Source organism: Salminus brasiliensis, chromosome 7 (genome assembly GCF_030463535.1).
Source record: "Salminus brasiliensis chromosome 7, fSalBra1.hap2, whole genome shotgun sequence".
Taxonomy (NCBI): Eukaryota; Metazoa; Chordata; class Actinopteri; order Characiformes; family Bryconidae; genus Salminus; species Salminus brasiliensis.
The window spans coordinates 33,538,832-33,555,603 of record NC_132884.1 but is presented as its reverse complement, the minus strand read 5'-3'; the positions used below and the strand labels follow the sequence as shown (position 1 = coordinate 33,555,603).

The following is a 16,772-nucleotide window of genomic DNA, read 5'->3' as shown; positions in this document are numbered from 1 at the left end:
TGTGGCAGGCAGAATAATGTTACACAGAAAAAAGTTTGAAAAGACTGCCAGTGTCACCGTTTTATTTCCAGCTAGTGTAAATCAGCACAGAAAGTTTAACAGGTCTCTGAGGTGGTTTTATAGTAGTCTTGGCCAAACAGGTCTTACCGAGCCTTGTTTTGGAAAGGGCGTCCCTAAGCTGCCCCTATCACACCCTGTGGTAAACAGAAAGGTTCTGAAGCTGATACTGATATGTTTTTTTTTTGGCACTGGATCCTCTAAATGACAAGGTCATCAAATAGTAAAAATGTGATGACCTTGAATTTGAAAAAAAGGAATACTGCTACATGCTGTATAAAGGTAACTCTATGTCACATGTAATTGATCAACTATAACTCTAAATTGCTTCAGTACTGTTACATAACAACGCATTTACACTTACTTCTACATGTAAGGGATTTAGCAGACACTCTTATCCAGAGCGAAAATAATCCTTAGCTAATTTGTATAGACTAGGATTCTAAAGATCACTCTAAGCTTATGCTACAAAGCCAGTATAGAGACCACAATACTTGACAATACACTTCGCCCAAGTACTATTGGAAGAGGTGGGCTATCAGTCTGCGTTTGAATACAGTGAGGAACTCTGTTCGGACACCCAGGGGAAGTACGTTCCACCACTTCCATGAATCTTAAAGGATGACGGGTTAAGTCAAGCCAGTGCAGAGAACGCAGCAGAGGAGTTACATGGCTGAACTGAAGACACCAGCTACTGAACTTTCAACCTAATACAGAAAAAACCTTTACCTACCACACTTGACACATGTTTTTGGTCTGATGTCTTACGATATGCAGAAGTGCTGGCATGTAGCTATACACACTACTGTTCAAACGAAAGTCTATGGAGAGGACCTAGGGCAGGGGTGGGGAACCATGAGCTGGAGTCAAGCACAGTTTGCTGATTTCCCAGTTCAAATGCACCTGCTGTGGGCACTGGTGTGAGGATTTAATTGCGTTCAGAGACAAGAGTATTAGTGAGGTCAGGATGTTGGATGATCAGCATCCCACCTCATCTCCAACTCTCCAACACATCCCAAAAGTACTGGATGGAGCCCCAACCATCATTCCAGAGAACACAGTTCCACTGCTATGCACCGCAATGCTGGGGGGCTTTATTCCCCTTTAGCCAATGCCTGGCATTAGGCGTGGTGCCAATAGGTTCATGTTTATCTGCTTCAGAGAGTCCTATTTTATTAGAAGAACTTCTCCTGGGGGGAAGGCAAGCTGTATGTCCTTGCACACCTGTGTTACTTAATGTAGCTGAATATTGAGAACAATGTCTAATAAATTGATGGTGTATTTTTATAATTAGGATAGGCATTAGAACTGGGCTGTCAGACACAGCATTCATGTTTGCCACATACTATGAAAATGGCTTAGACCCAGGACTCATCTGGTCCCCTGCTCTCCAACAGCATTTTAACACATATGCTAGAAAGCACAGAGAAACAGCAATGCAAAACAGCCTCTAGTAAACTCATGCGACGGGGTGTTTACTGTATAGACACTCTGCATAGCACTTTATCTCGGCTCTCATCAGCTGACAGAGATGAGGGTTTGGGTGAGGAAACATCTTTTTCCCGCCGTTCAAATTAACATGCACCACAGAGTTCATCTGGGGTGATGCACACAGAGTACTGAATCTAATTAGAAGCACTCGCAACACAGGTGCATATCTCACTAACGATAAGCAAGCAGCTGGCTTACAATTTAAATTGCAATGAATCTACCAGCAACGGGAAAGGGAAAATAGAGAACCAAACACAAGCGAGACAGAGGTGGGCCTGACACAGGGCTTTTTTATTTATTTGTTTTTTTAGGTTATGCCCATTTTCTGTGTCCTCACTTTGCCCTGGTAAGAATGTCATGTCCCTCGTCCTCTGCTGACCGCAGATTCAATTACATTTGACTGGGGTGAGTTCTGCTCACTCAGGCCCTCATAAATCAGATCACCCAGTTGTCCCCATCCTGAAGGTGACTAGACGCTCACTCTTCCCTTTCCATCAATGCCCTCGAATCACCCTCATTGCAGGGACACCAAAACATAATACTGCTATACTCGAGTTTTGCAAACAAAGAAAACTTCAATTATCCAACCCATACATATTGAGTCTCTGTTAAAAGAACAATTTACTGCCCTCCAGACAAGCGCTATAGCTTTCGAAACACTGCTGGCCCAGAGGTTGATTCTCCGGGGGTGGAAATCAGTGAAACCTCCCTCATTCAAATAATGGGTTATGAAAGTACTTGCTATGATCCCACTAGAGAAGAAGAGATATAATTGGAGTGGCTCCCAGGATAAATACATTAAAACTGCAACCCTTTTTATAGAATTTGTCGTAAATATATCCCATAAGAAAACATAAATGAATGTAGCTACTTTTAATAATACTGTTGATTTTGGATAAGCAGGTGTCAGCAAGCCTTTAGTCACCTATATCTTCAAAAATATGGCACTTGAAGTGTTTATTTGAGAAGTGCCATGGGAGAACCATTTTCCATAAAGTGTCCTTTATGTCCAGAATGTCTTACATCAATTCCTTTAGACCCTTTATAAGCTCGTTATTTTATTCTTTTACAGATTTGGCTCTTAATGGAACCAAAGTGGTTCTTCCATAGTATCTCTCAAAAAGCCATTAAAGCACCTTTAGTTTTGAGAGTGCATAAACACGACTTTAAGAAGTGGTCATACATATTAAAGTCTTGGGCAAATGTTTGGACAAGTTGATCAAATAACACATTTACAAATTGTAAGATTTGACCAGGACTAATTCACTTCTTAAAGACGTTTTCCTACCAAAACAGTTCAGTCCGTTTCATATGCTCAATGGTCTGCTAGCTACGTTATATGTCCAAATATTTTTATATATTTTTGTAAATAAATTGCTTTTGTTCATATAGTGTATATTTACACTTATATCTAAATACACATTATGCTAAAGCACCTCATACAGACATAAACATAGACCATTTTATACCCCCTTATATTTAGAAAACCCTCCATAACTCACAAACACAAAACGATTTCTTTAAGAAAAATCAAACCACGCCCAGCGCTGTAGAACATCAGCAAAGGGTGTTTTTAACCTGCTTAGTTATTATTCACCAACACAGACTGAGTTAAAATATAACCCCAACACTGGCAAGGACATACAAAGTCAGTTTCATAACAGATGAATTAATGGAGGGCAGTCTGGCAGCCCTTGGTATTCGACCTCACTTTCTCCAGAACAGACGGTGTCTAGACTGCGCCCAGTTCCGTAATCCCATTTAAATGCCACAGCACCACCGAGGTCATTCCATCAGTGCTACACAACATGAAAGCGCCGCTGACTCTATAATGATAATAATAACAATTTAGCTCAAGGCCATTATGCATTCAAAGGGCCTATTGCATGTTACAAGGGGCTTACAGCCTTCTTATCCATAAACAACACTTTGAATATTGATAAACCAACCCCCTCAAATGGTCATGCATACAAGAGTTCACAGTCATCAAAATACCTATAATATTCATGTGTAATACGCAATTATATATTGACATACACTATATGTCCGAATGTATGTGGACACACCTTCTGAGTACATTCAGCTACTTTAAGTTGCACCCATTGCTGACACATTGAGCTGTGGAGCAGTGGAACTGTGTTCTATGGAATGATGTTGCTCCATCCAATACTTTTTGGTGAGCTTGCAACATCCTGACCTCACAAACACTCTTGTCACTGAATGCAATCAAATCCTCACAGCAATGCTCCAAAATCTAGAAAAAGCCTCTCCTGGACAGTAGAGATGGTTACTCCTGCAAAAGCAGGAGAATTTTTGTTTAATACCCTTGATTTCAGAGGAAACAATGAATGAGCAGGTGTCCCAAAACTTTTGTCTGTATAGTGTGATAAACATCTACTGATCTTCTCATTTTCAAACATCTGAATTTGTGTAAGGGCTTACAGCTTTTAGGATTTTTCAGTGATCCTCATTATGCTTTGGTCTCAAGAGTTTTTATTTAGATTTAGCCCAGTACATACTCACACATTCACACACACACACACACACACACACACACACACATACACACACACACACACACTATCTTGTGCTTTCACTCGCTTTCTCTAGAGACATGTCCTCAAGCAAGAGGGTACATGCCATAATATGTACTGTGGGTAGTTTCAGAGACATGGCCAAGAAGAACATGGGGGAAGGAGGTGATTAGTCCATTACTGTAGAGTCACACACACACACACACACACACGGTGTCTAAACATATGTAGATGCCCCATTCATCACTGATAAATGCATTTAGCAACTTTAATTTGCACCTATTGCTGACACAGATGTGCAAATGCACACAGACAGCTTGTCTAGCCCATGTAGAGAAGTACTGCCAATAGAATAGGACTATGTGGAGCAAATAAACATGAACCTATTGGCACCATGGCTAACTCCAAGTGTGAGCTAGAGCAGTATAAAGCCCCCTAGAATTGAGCTGTGGAGTAGCAGTCATCCAATACTTTTGGGATGAGTTGGGCAGTTAGGGATGAGGTGGACTGGTGATCATCCAACATGCTGACCTCACTAATGCTCTGGTCGCTAAATGCAATCAAATCCTCACAGCAATACTCCAAAATCTAGTAGAAACCCTCCCTGGTCAGTAGAGAAGTGAACATTCAAGCCAATTGACAGTTGATTTTTCAGAATGCAGTCTGGGTTTATTCCTCTCTCAGGTCAGGAAACACGCAGTGTCTCCATAAGCTTCACCTCATTACTCAATCCTCCTGTGGGCAGTGGTGAAGTAAGAGAGTGTAGGGAGCGTGATAAGTGCCATTACTGAGACACTTGTAAAGATATCTGAGTAGCAGGCACAGCAGGTGTAAAAAAATCTGCTGAATCACATCCAACAACATTAAAAAAGTATTTTTTGTAATCCTACTGTACATAGCATACTATTTTTAGCAGATCATAACCTGACCATCTTGTTCTTGACACTATGAAAACATATACATATACATATTGATATTTTCAAGTTTTGGGATTATGTTTTTTATGTTTTTTAATGCTGTATCGATTCTCAGAAACACCGTATTGATTTTTAATTAATAGTTTACATGTAAAGTTTGGTGTCACACTCTTAAAAGTATCTCAAGATTTGGAAGTTCTTGAATTTAAAAGTATGGAGATTTTCAGAAGAAAATGGATCCTTGAAGGATTCTTAATGCACCTTAAGAGGTTCCTCCACAGTTTCATATTGAAGAACCTCTAAAAGTTCCTCAATACATTTAACAGTCAATTTAATGTGATACCTATAGTATCGTCAGGATTTTGCCAATACACAGCCCTACCTGACACATACTAGTGGTTTACACTGTGGTGGGGCGGTGGTGCAAATTTACAGGGGCGTCTTTTTGTATGGTATTATCTTGTGGTAGCTTCTTCTATCTCCAGACCCTGGATGATCTGTCCTTCATCGATAAACATTTACATTTAAGGCATTTAGCAGACGCCCTTATCCAGAGCGACTTACAAAAGTGCTTTGCTATTTACTCAAGAAAAACCTCAGCTAGTTTAAATAGACTAAAAATTCAAAGATATCTCTAAATTTAGACACTACTAAACACAAGTCAGTAAGGTGACCATAGTACTCTGCTATTCGCCCAAGTACTCTCAGAAGAGGTGGGTCTTCAGTCTGACAGACAGTGAGTGACTCTGCCATTCGGACACCCAGGGGAAGCTCGATCCACCACTTTGGTGTCAGGACAGAAAAAAGCCTGGACGCTTGTTTTCTGTGGATTTTGAGGGATGGTGGGTCGAGTCAAGCCGTACTTGAAGCTCAAAGGGCTCTTGGTGCAGGATCGGCTTTTGACCAGTGCAAAAACCACACTCAGCACAAAAAAAGCACTCAGTTGTCCACTGTGGTCTTCCTTCTGTTTTCACCTTCTGTTTGCTGAGCTCGCAGTGTACAGTGTTAAAGCTGCTTAACAGCATTCCCAGTGTTCCAAGAAGTTGACCCTGACACACCTAATGCCTGATCAAAGTCACTGTGATATTTTCAGTTCTCAGCTAGATGAGCTGATTTTAGCACCATTTACACTTGTTTGGTGGTAATCGTTGAGAGCCATGAGCTGATAACTGCTATAATTGCAGTCAATTAAGTAAGAGCACAAATGATCATTCTTTTTTGCTATGCTCTATTGTTGACTTTGTACAGTCACAGACTGTGACAATATACAACATATAAATGTTTTAAAAATTATATCACTGCTGTCAAGCAAAAAACTTGTATCTACAAAATGTCAACTTTATTTGTGTTTGAGATAATAATAATAATAATAATAATAGATTTGAATTTAAATGATCAATCTTTCAAAGAGTTGTGAGATGCATGCAAATGCCGATCTGCTCATGACAGAGTAAAATGGATGAGCTTGTCCAGAACAAGGGTAACATACTGTTTTGCAACCAAACAAATGCTGAGAACTGTTGGATGTTAACACTGTTACACCCTGTCTGCGCAGAATGTAGTTATATACAACACAAATCATAGAAACACTAATTCCTTTGTATTTGATACAAAGGAAGAAAGGAATCACTCATATCTAGCAGTGACCTGTCAATACCTTGGCAAAGTCAGTATGTATTGTCATCTTCATGATTTGGTTACAGAGACCTCCATCACTACACTGCCTTCTAAACCGCTGACTCGTGAGACAGCACGGACAGCTACAGCGAGGCATCCAGTCAGCCACCTGCAGTTTCAGACACAGCTTATGTCACAGTAACAACCCAGCCAATAGGTTCATTATCAGCATTAATTAACAGCACTTGAAGAAGTCAGCTAGAATAATTAACAGCACCAGAGGAAGCTGTTTGAGCTACAACAGTTAAACAGCTTTTCTTTAGACTGCTGCTTCAAATTACAACCGACTAGAATCAGTGGGCAAATTTCCATAAAATATAGACGTTTTACCACTTACTAACTTTAACTAACTATCTTAGCTCACTTTAACATATTATGATGCTATAATGTTTCTTACTTCAATTTTACTGAATAAAAATGAATAAAAATCAGGTTTTAACTGAACAATGTCATTATTAAGCCATATTTCAGTATTTTTCAGGCAGTGCTAACAATGATCTAATCATCTGCATCTGATATGCTGCACCTGACTCTAATTTTACACATTTGAAGTAGTAATAAATATGGGGATGTTCTGTATATTTCTCACAAAACAACTGTATTTCTAATACATTTTACATAATTTCTAAATACTTTCTTTAAAGATTATTGTAGTTGTATGTGTGTAATTATATTACCTCCATCTCTCAATATTGTTCAAACAAAGAACAAATATCCAGATGTCTAAATATGTGAAGATAAAGGGTTTTCACAGGGTGTTTAAAGGGAATGAGGTCAGACAACACTCGTAAAATATCCAATATATTTATTTAACTCACAGATGAAACCACCCCCTTAGTGATGTCATCAACAGGGCCTAGGTATAATCCAAATATTACGTTTGTATATTTTTAAATATTATTTTGGAGGATGTTGAATTATACCTGTGCCCTGTTGATGACTTCACTAAGGGGGTGGTGAACACCTTTGTTTAGTTTCTATATATACTAATAGTGTTGGCTGGAGTACCATGAGCAGACCAAGGATAGCCTAAGTCCCGAAACCTTCATGTTTCATCTGTGAGCTAAACAAATATATTGGATATCACACAAGTGCAATCTGACCTCTCTCCCTTTTTGATTTGTAAACTCAAAAGAGGTGCCATCAGAGATATGGAGCCTTAAGTAACATTAGACAATAGACCAACCAAAAATATATATGGTGATTTATGTGGTAATGATATAACTATTAGAGAAGATGCAAGCTAAGGCTCTGTACTGGTCACATGTGGTGCTTTGTAAATATGTTCAGGTACTTTGAAACAAAGACAGATATAATTTACTGAGACTATTGATGATAAATCATAGCAGATGATAAATTAACATTACCATCCAAAAACTGTAAAAAGATAATAATTTTGGAGAATAATAATTTCTGTCCATTTCTATTAGTCTATTCAGCATATTTTTTTCACAGCATATACAGAACAACTGTTAGTTTCATATTACGTCAATAAGTGAAAAATGGAGATATAAGGTTTTTGCGTGATGTCAGGCACTCGTTATTGCACCCTCCCCTGGGGCGATCCCGAGCCGCCGCCCACAGGCCCAAATAAGGACTTCCGCCTTGTTTATGTCCATGTGTGTTTGGTTCCGTTCATGTCAGTCGATTCATGTTCATTTGGTTCATGTGTTACACCTGGGACTGGGGGTACTTAAGGAGCCTCTACACCATCATTCTCAGCCGAGAATTGAACTGTCTAAACCCTCTAGGATGCCCCAAGGTTCCTCGCACGTTTTCTGTGTGTTCAGGTCAGGTCCGGGTGCTTTACCCACGTTCAGGAGCAGGTCTCCCTGCTACTCACGCATCTAGCGAGGCTTGCTCGCTTCATGTCAGGATTCTCAGGTTACCCAAGCTGGTTTGTTGTGGTCGCCATTTTTGTTGTCACATTTTGGTTGTGTTCACAGTTTTGCCCTCTGTTTGTTGCTCATGTTTTTCATACCCCTTGTGTTTCTGTGCGTTTTGTTAAATAAACCCTCTTGCTTAGATCTCCATCTCTGCAAGTGTTCATCCTATCTTGGTCTGGCCTAACACACCATGACACGTGACAGCGTCGATGTACAATACAATAGAAAACACTGTAGACTAACAAAACATCACCAGCTAACAAACTACACACATACATACTTTGTATTTGATACAAAGGAAGAAAGGAATTGCTCATATCTAGCAGTGACCTGTCAATACCAATCAACAAACATGCTAGCCAAGAAAAAACGAAGTATCCAATCATCCAATTATGTATGACCTTCTGAACTAAAGTAACAATGAATAATAAGTGCTGTGATTCCTTTATAGGTCACCTGTTATCGTGTTAATGTAAACACACATATCTTTGAATTAAAGCTGACATTCTGCACAGTAGCCTCACAGGCATTATTCCATTCAAAATCTCATTGTATAATAATGTTAAATGGTCAATATTAGTATGAAGTAATTCCATGCCAAAATAAATCCTGCAAAATGTGTCAGAGCCAGACAGTGAGCAGAAACACTGTGCATATCAGATAAGAGTGGCTTTGCTGTGAGGACGAGCAGAATAGAGAGATGAAATAGAAAGAGAGAGAGAGAGAGAGATGATCACACCTTCAGAGAAAGCCTATTTAATAGAGAGCCTTCAGCAGAATGGCAAATGTAGTTACCCAGCAACACACTGCATTCTCGGTAGTAAGACACCAGACCCTGCTCTCTGCTGGCGAGATACAGACACACCACCTCTCCGGCAGCTCACTGGCTTCCAGCACCGTGGACAGCGACAGACGGGTGAGCTCTCACACAAACATGGAGTACATAGAGTACATACACATACAGACTCACACGCATACCTGTTCCTGGAATGCTAGCAGCATGGCTCCTCTGTAGTATGACACTTCAATTTACTGCTGCTGTGCCTAGCACTGGAAGCCAAGCAGAAAATGAAGAGCACTTATTGCTGGGGCAAAGAGAGGCGAATGAGCCTCTTGGGATCTGATAGAGTGAAACTGCAGCTCCTAGAATCACATTAATCCTGGGTATATTCCTTTTCCAGCCTCATTGCAGAACAGGAGGATGTGGGCAGCATGCAAGGGAGACTCAGGAGAACAGTTTGAACTTGCCACAATGTGTGTCTGTAAGTGGCCGTATGACACAAATGGAGGGGTGCATCTCTATACAGAATTTTTGGGACACTAATAATTAAATTCAATGTTTTTTGGCTTATATCAACATCAGTTATCATTACTGATTTTTTAGCATTTTTAGCAGATTTAATGTATATATATATATATATATATATATATATATATATATATATACATTTATTTTATTTATTTTTTTTTTTTTTGCATGAAGCACTGACTCCTCAGCGTCCTTGGGCTCTTCTAAGCAGCTGCCTAACACTGCTCATAGGATTAGAAAGGCAAATCAGAACACCCATTTGACTGCAAAAGACCTTCAGGGTGATTTAGTAGACTCTGGAGTGGGAGTGCACAATTCTACTGTGCAGCAACACCTGCACAAATATGACCTTCACAGAAAAGTCATCAGAAGAAAACTGGCTACACAGTTGGCTACATACAGCATTTATTTATTAGCCAAAAGTGTTGTCATTAGGTACTGACCATGCTGGGGGGCTAAACCTTTAATTTGGGTCATTTTAAGTAAAAACTTAAAAAAGTTATTTAAGTAAATATAAGTGACACACTGACACTGAAATTTGTCTCAGAACCCAGAACTGAATTTTGAATTATGTGAAATATTACACCCCTACTAACCAGAGCCTCTTAACACAGTGAACATACGCCTGAGGACTCTCACTGTGACGTGAGTGAAGTGAGTTAAAGCAGCACTATGTGAGAATTGCTATTTCTTGCTCCTGGGCTCCCCATACAGTCGGAAAAGATAATTCACACTCTGAGCTTTTCTGGAAAAGCTAGAGACACAGATCCAGGATATGAGGTGAAAGAAGCAATTGTCATGGCACAACTAGGACTAGGTTACAACTAGGTTATGCAGCATTACACAGTTCTGTCCTGCCTGCTTCTCCAGAGTTAAACAGTGCTGTTTGCAACATGCCAAGGCCCAAAGTGGGAATATTTAGAACGTCATTCTGCCCATTACTAGTCAGCGGAGCATCGTCCTGATTTTGAGCCCCTCTAAAGGACATGCTGTTCTGTAATTCTGGACAAGCTGAGATATACAGAAGAAGAATGTTGACTGAGGTGGAAGAGTAATATTACAGGAATTTACACAAATATGATTTGTGTTGCGCAGTGTTGTCCTGCCTGCTATACCAGAGATACATTGTGCATTTAGCAACGTGTGATGCTCAGAGTGGGAATGATAAAGATGTTATTCTCCTTATAACAGGTCAGTGGAGCACCTACGTGATTTTGGAGCTGCTATTTGAAAGTAAAATGGCAATAACTGTTAAATTACATTAATCATTAAAAAAATCCATTTGTTGTCAAAAATCATATCAATCCTATCAAAAAAGCTTCCTTATCATTCTGTACTGTATTATGGCTATGGACAAAATAGCCACAGTTCACAATGTGGAGGCATTTAACCATCTGCCCATAGCCTTATTATTATTTTTATTACACCGGCTTTTTCATTTCTAAAAGAGTGCCATGGAAATTCATTTCTGAACGCATATTCATAGAGCACCTTCATTATACCCTTAATAAGCCCCTTGTCTGCACTCTCTAACTTCAAAATTTTCATTTAACACACTCTAATATGCCAATGCTAATTGTCAGAGTAGCACCCGAACCGAACTAGCCAAATTTCAAGTGGGACTGCACCGAAAGGGTCTTGAAGAGGGGCTGGGTTAGTGTCAGATCTGTGTAATCTCTGCGCTCACTCTGCTGTTGAAACTCAGCTCTATCGCTTCTCTACAGCGACATCTTCAAAGCCCGTGGCGCTGTTTCATGCTTGACTGTTCAAACTGACCGATCTCTCCTCCCGCTGTGTGTGTAGCGTTCAGCCCGACCGATTTCTACCCCTACTGCGCGTTTGACCTCAAGATGTGAGAGAACTCCGCCAGTGGTCCACCGCCACTAGACATCACAGTGAAGCAGGAGGTGTGTGTGTGTGTGTATATATGTCTGTGTTTGTCCCTGTGTGCGTTGGTGTCAGGCACCAATAAATGCAGTCTCAAAAACAATTAAATTAGGCCATCTTAAAATGAAGTGTGTTTTCTGAGTTGAACTCAACCTAGGTTTGTTAAATGTTCTGCATCTTAGTTTGATAACAATAAAAAAATGTAATAATTTAATCATTTTGAGCTTCAAAAGCATTAATAAATTATTATGGTATCTCCCCCCATCACATGACCCCCAAACTGGAAGGCTTTTGACAATAAAGCACTGAACTCTTGCTGGGATTTGAACTTATGATCTTTTCACACTTCATGAGCAGCAGTTAGACTGCTGGACTTTCACCCAATTTTCCTCCCCAGTTTTAGATGGCCACTCGTTGGTACTCTCCCCCATCACATGTAATGCTCCCAACCCTGGGAAGGTGAGGACGGATACATCCCTAGTCTAACGTGTGCAACCAACCACCACCTCTTTTCAAACTGCTACCAAAGCAACGTTACCGGGCAACCAATGCACTCAGAGAAAAGCACTGAGTACCCAGCTCTGATGCATCAGTGAGCAGATGCCCATGCAGGCCAGCATTACACTGAAGTGATGTGGAGAGAAAGAGAGAGAGAGAGAGAGAGAGAGAGAGACACCTACCCACCCAGAGAGGGCAAGGCTCTGGCTGCTTATGGCAGAGCCTTAGTCCACACACCACTCAGAATCCTGGAGTACCTGTTAAATCAAAACATGCTCTGCAGTAAATTACTAGTATGTACATCATACAAATTGCAAAGCTTTAGAAATACTCTGACTTCTCCCAAAAAGTGTTTTCAAGAACGGGCAGCTAATAGGAAAGGTAGAGGTAACGTTGAGGTCTGGAAGATCAAGAAAAAACCTGCTGGTTGTATTACTAAAGTGGCAAAAGAGCTTCTAGGTTTAGCAGACTCTGGAGGGGTGGTGCACTGTTCTACTGTGCACTTTTATAATATTACACTTTATACGTTGCTTTAAGTTAGCCTGACTCTATTGCTCACTTTTATTGGTAATAAAGGTGTTATTTGTCAGGCATTTCGCCTTCAACTTTCTTACCTTTAAGAAAGTTCTGTATGGTCACATGGTAACATGTCTAAACCCAAACATCCAACAACAAAAAGAACAGCGAATCTAATTAGAGCGTTATGCCCCGTCATCTAAACAAAGCCTAAATGTCAGCAGAAGACAGAACTGGGACACTGACGAGTAAATAATTTTACTCAGCTAACAGTGTAAAATGAGTCTGTCCACACCAAACAAGAGAGAGAGAGAGAGAGGGCCTCACGCTGAGAGGGAGGCAGAGACAGAATAGCGAAAATAAGGGACGGACAAAAGCAGACAAAAAGAGGCTGCGGCAGAAAGCCATATTTGTGGAAATGAGAAGAGAGGCGTGCAGCTCGTGTTTTGGCAGCAGGCTGTTGGCATCGTCTGTGCATGCTTTTCACCAAACAGTGTTGCTATACTGACGTGGCCGAGCCCAAGGCTGAGAGAGTGAGAACAGCTGAGATTTCACTCTTCTGCCATTCCGCTCTCTCTTTTTGTCTCAGTCCCTCTATCTGTCCTTCTGTCACTGCATTTCTTTCTCTCTCACTAACTGAATCTGTCTCTCAGCCTCTCTCCTTCCATCTCACTCTGCCTCAATATCTCCCTCTCTCAATTTCTCTCTCTACTTTTCTGTCTAGATCTCACTCTCACTCACTCACTCACTCACTCACTCAAGTCTCTATCTTGGTCTCTCTCTTGTTCTCTCTATATCAGTCTCTTTCTCTTAGCCCTTCTCTTTATATCTCAATCTCAACTCAATCTTTCTCATTTTTAGCCTCTCTGTCTCAGCATTCATCTTTCTCTTTGCACTATATGTCGAAATGTTTGTAGACGCCCTTTCTAAAAATGCATTCAGCCCCTTTAAGTTGCACCCACTGCTGACACAGATGTGCACATGCACATTCACACAGGTTGTCTAGTCCCTGTATTGCCAGAAGTATTGCCAACAGAGTAGGACTCTCTGAAACAGGTAAACATTATCCTATGGATACCATGCCTAATACAGGTATGAGTTACAGGGGTATAAAGCCTCCAGCATTGTTCTCTGGAATGATGGCTAGCGCTCCATCTAAAACATTTGGGACGAGTTGAGGAGTGGGGGATGAAGTGGGGTGGTGATCATCCAACATCCTGGACTCACTAATGCTCTTGTCACTGAATACCCTTGATTTTGGAAGAAACTATGAATAAGCAGGTGTCCAAATACATTTGTCCTTCTAAATGTATGTATCTTAAATGAGATAAGAAAACCAACGCTTGCCTTGCTTGCACTGCCAAAGAGCTAATCCATGCATTTAAACAATACATTTCAATCCAAGATGCAGACATAAGGATAACATCTCCCTACAGTTCAGCTCAAAGTGCTCTCCAACTGGAACAACACTGACTTGAGGGTTTGGATTTGGAGAAGCGATGCAGATGGCTGGGCATCTGTCTCTTTTTGGCTGTGCAGCATTGTTCCATTTGCATAGCAAGAGGACGCTACCACTTCAGCACTGAAATAGCTCTTCACAGTGTACTGTACACCGACACTGACACTCACACTGCTCGGCCAGACCAAAACCACTGTGCATTAAGTCTCTGCTGCACCAACCATACGCTCTACACTGAAGAGTCACTGTAGATTCAAGCAGGATGGAAGCAGACTGGTTCTAGTCGCGACACGGATACAAGCATCTACACTAGCTGACCGAGTGACACTGTACAGTATGCAAAACGTCCAGTTTTCCACGGCCTTGCAGAAGTGGAGGGAGCTGGCGGTTAGATTGAGTGCTTTCCTCTGCTGAGTGTGAATGTTTACAGTAGATGAGTGGCCTGCTGATGACACTTCAGCTCTTGGAGAGCCATTAGAGCCAAAGCGAAGCTCAGCAAGCGTAACTCCATCACCTATTACCAAAAGTGCTGTTCGAGCACAACCCTGTTTGCACATGGAACAAAGAGGCCTGCTTACTGCAGTGACCAGTACTGCTGTAGTGCACTGTTTCAGTGTTCTGTACATGGACGCAAAGCGCTATCGCAGCTATGACACTTTCTGATTTCATGTGTCTGGATGTTCAGCGTACTGAGCATGTTAAAATCTGATCGGCAGGAACAATTTGCATAACCTGTTGTCATGGCAACAACCGCAACTTAAAAGTTGCAGAAGTTACGCGGAATAAAACCTAAGGAGGAAGCAAACGGCATCCGAAATGACAAGTGCAAGCAGCGTCAACAGAGAAGCATTTGATTGAAATGATTATGGTTGATTGGGTGTACACTGATGCCTAACTAGACATCTGGCATTCTGACAGTATTCTGGTATGTGTGGGTGTGTGTGTGTGTGTGTGTGTGTGTGTGTTTGTGCGTGTGGGTGACAAAAAACAAGGGATACAGATGAGGGACGACAAATAAATAATGTGTGTAAATGAATATTTATGTGTATGTGTGTAATCCCCTGTTCCACAATGGCTGGTTCTAATGGAGCAGCTGCAGACTGATGCATCTCTAGGTCTTTTTCTCCCAGATACACACACATACACATGTGCATACACACACACATGCAAGCCAATTTCCTTCCAAAATCCCCCTCTCTCCTGACCTGCAGGACAGAGAAGATTCCTCAGCAGCAGAGCTCGACTGGAGCTTGGTTATCGGGCCACTACAGCGGTTCTGCAGGGACAGGTGAAGAATGGCCGGAGTTAACGAAGCAGGACCGCTGGAGGAAGGGTTATGGCATCTCCACACACTCGTTCAGTCCGCTCACATACGCTTAAGCAATAATGAAACCAAGCCTTAGTGACTGCTTTCCATCACTTTACACTAAAATCATCAGTGCTGAACTACCTGCTAGAGTCCAGTTTAATGCAAATTTAAGTGAAAACTCACCAAACTAATTAAACACGGGAGCTATTACTGTGCAGGTCTCTGTGTGCGCATGCAGAATCTAAATCGGCTGCAAATGTGCTGGAATTGACAGCCTTTGAAGTGGCAAAGACAATTGAACCATGTGGCCCAAAGGTGTCACAATACAAAGATCATAATGAGACAGTAAAGCGAACATGACTTAGGACTTATAAACAATATTTGAACATTATGATGCTTCTGAGAAATAGTGTCAATATTTTGGGCCTTATTTTGCAGACACACAGTACCTCGGGAGCTGATCTGGAAATATGACGCTTGTTTTAATAACCATAATGTTCACACTTTTATTGATGTCCTGCTGTCAGAATGTTCCAGTAAGAAGACCCTAAACAATCTTCAGTAAACCCCGAATGCACCAGCCTTCATTTCATAAAGGCTTCACTAAAAACAGGAATTTTGTCCATATCAGTCGGGTATCATCACCACTAAATTGGCTGCCAGTCCATATCCATATTGATTATTAAAAAAAATGCAATAAAAGGCCTTCCACATCGGTACCTAAGTGCACTCATCTCCTCCTACAAACTATCCCACCTCCACTCTAGAAATATAGATTCTTTAAGGCCTCTTTGGTAAAGGCAATGGCTTTACAGTACCAGTCAAAGGTTTGGACACACCTTAAATTCAGTGTCTTTTCATTATTTTAAAATTCTACATTGTACATTAAGACTAAAGTCATCCAAACTATGAAGATATGAAGAAAACCAAACCAGAATATGTTCCATATTTTAGATTCTTCAAAGTAGGCACGTCTTGCTTGGATGACAGCTTTGCACATCTTGGCATTTTCTCAGTTAGCTTTATAAGGTAGTCACCAGGAATGGCTTTCAGTAAACAGCTGTGCCTTGTCAAAAGTTAATCTCTTGAATTGCTTGCCCTCTTAATGTGTTTGAGACCATCAGCTCTGTTGTGAAGAGGAAGAGTTGGTATACAGTGAATTGTCCTATTTAAGTAATGTTCCAATCCATATTATGGCAAGAACTACTCAACTAAGTAAAGTCCATAATTAC

At 40.9% G+C, this 16,772-nt stretch overlaps 1 protein-coding gene across 6 annotated transcripts in view; it reads right to left on the bottom strand.

The window, feature by feature from the left end:
- The window catches only part of rap1gapb (RAP1 GTPase activating protein b), a 102,804-nt gene that overhangs the window by 57,741 nt on the left and 28,291 nt on the right, over nt 1-16,772 (bottom strand). For 2 of the 6 annotated variants that reach the window (XM_072684693.1, XM_072684692.1), the window contains exon 2: nt 12,439-12,513. The exons of the other annotated variants lie outside the window; for them this stretch is intronic. The gene's annotated coding sequence lies outside the window, so the exon portion shown is untranslated. The remainder of the gene's footprint in view (nt 1-12,438; nt 12,514-16,772) is intronic. 6 annotated transcript variants of the gene reach the window in all.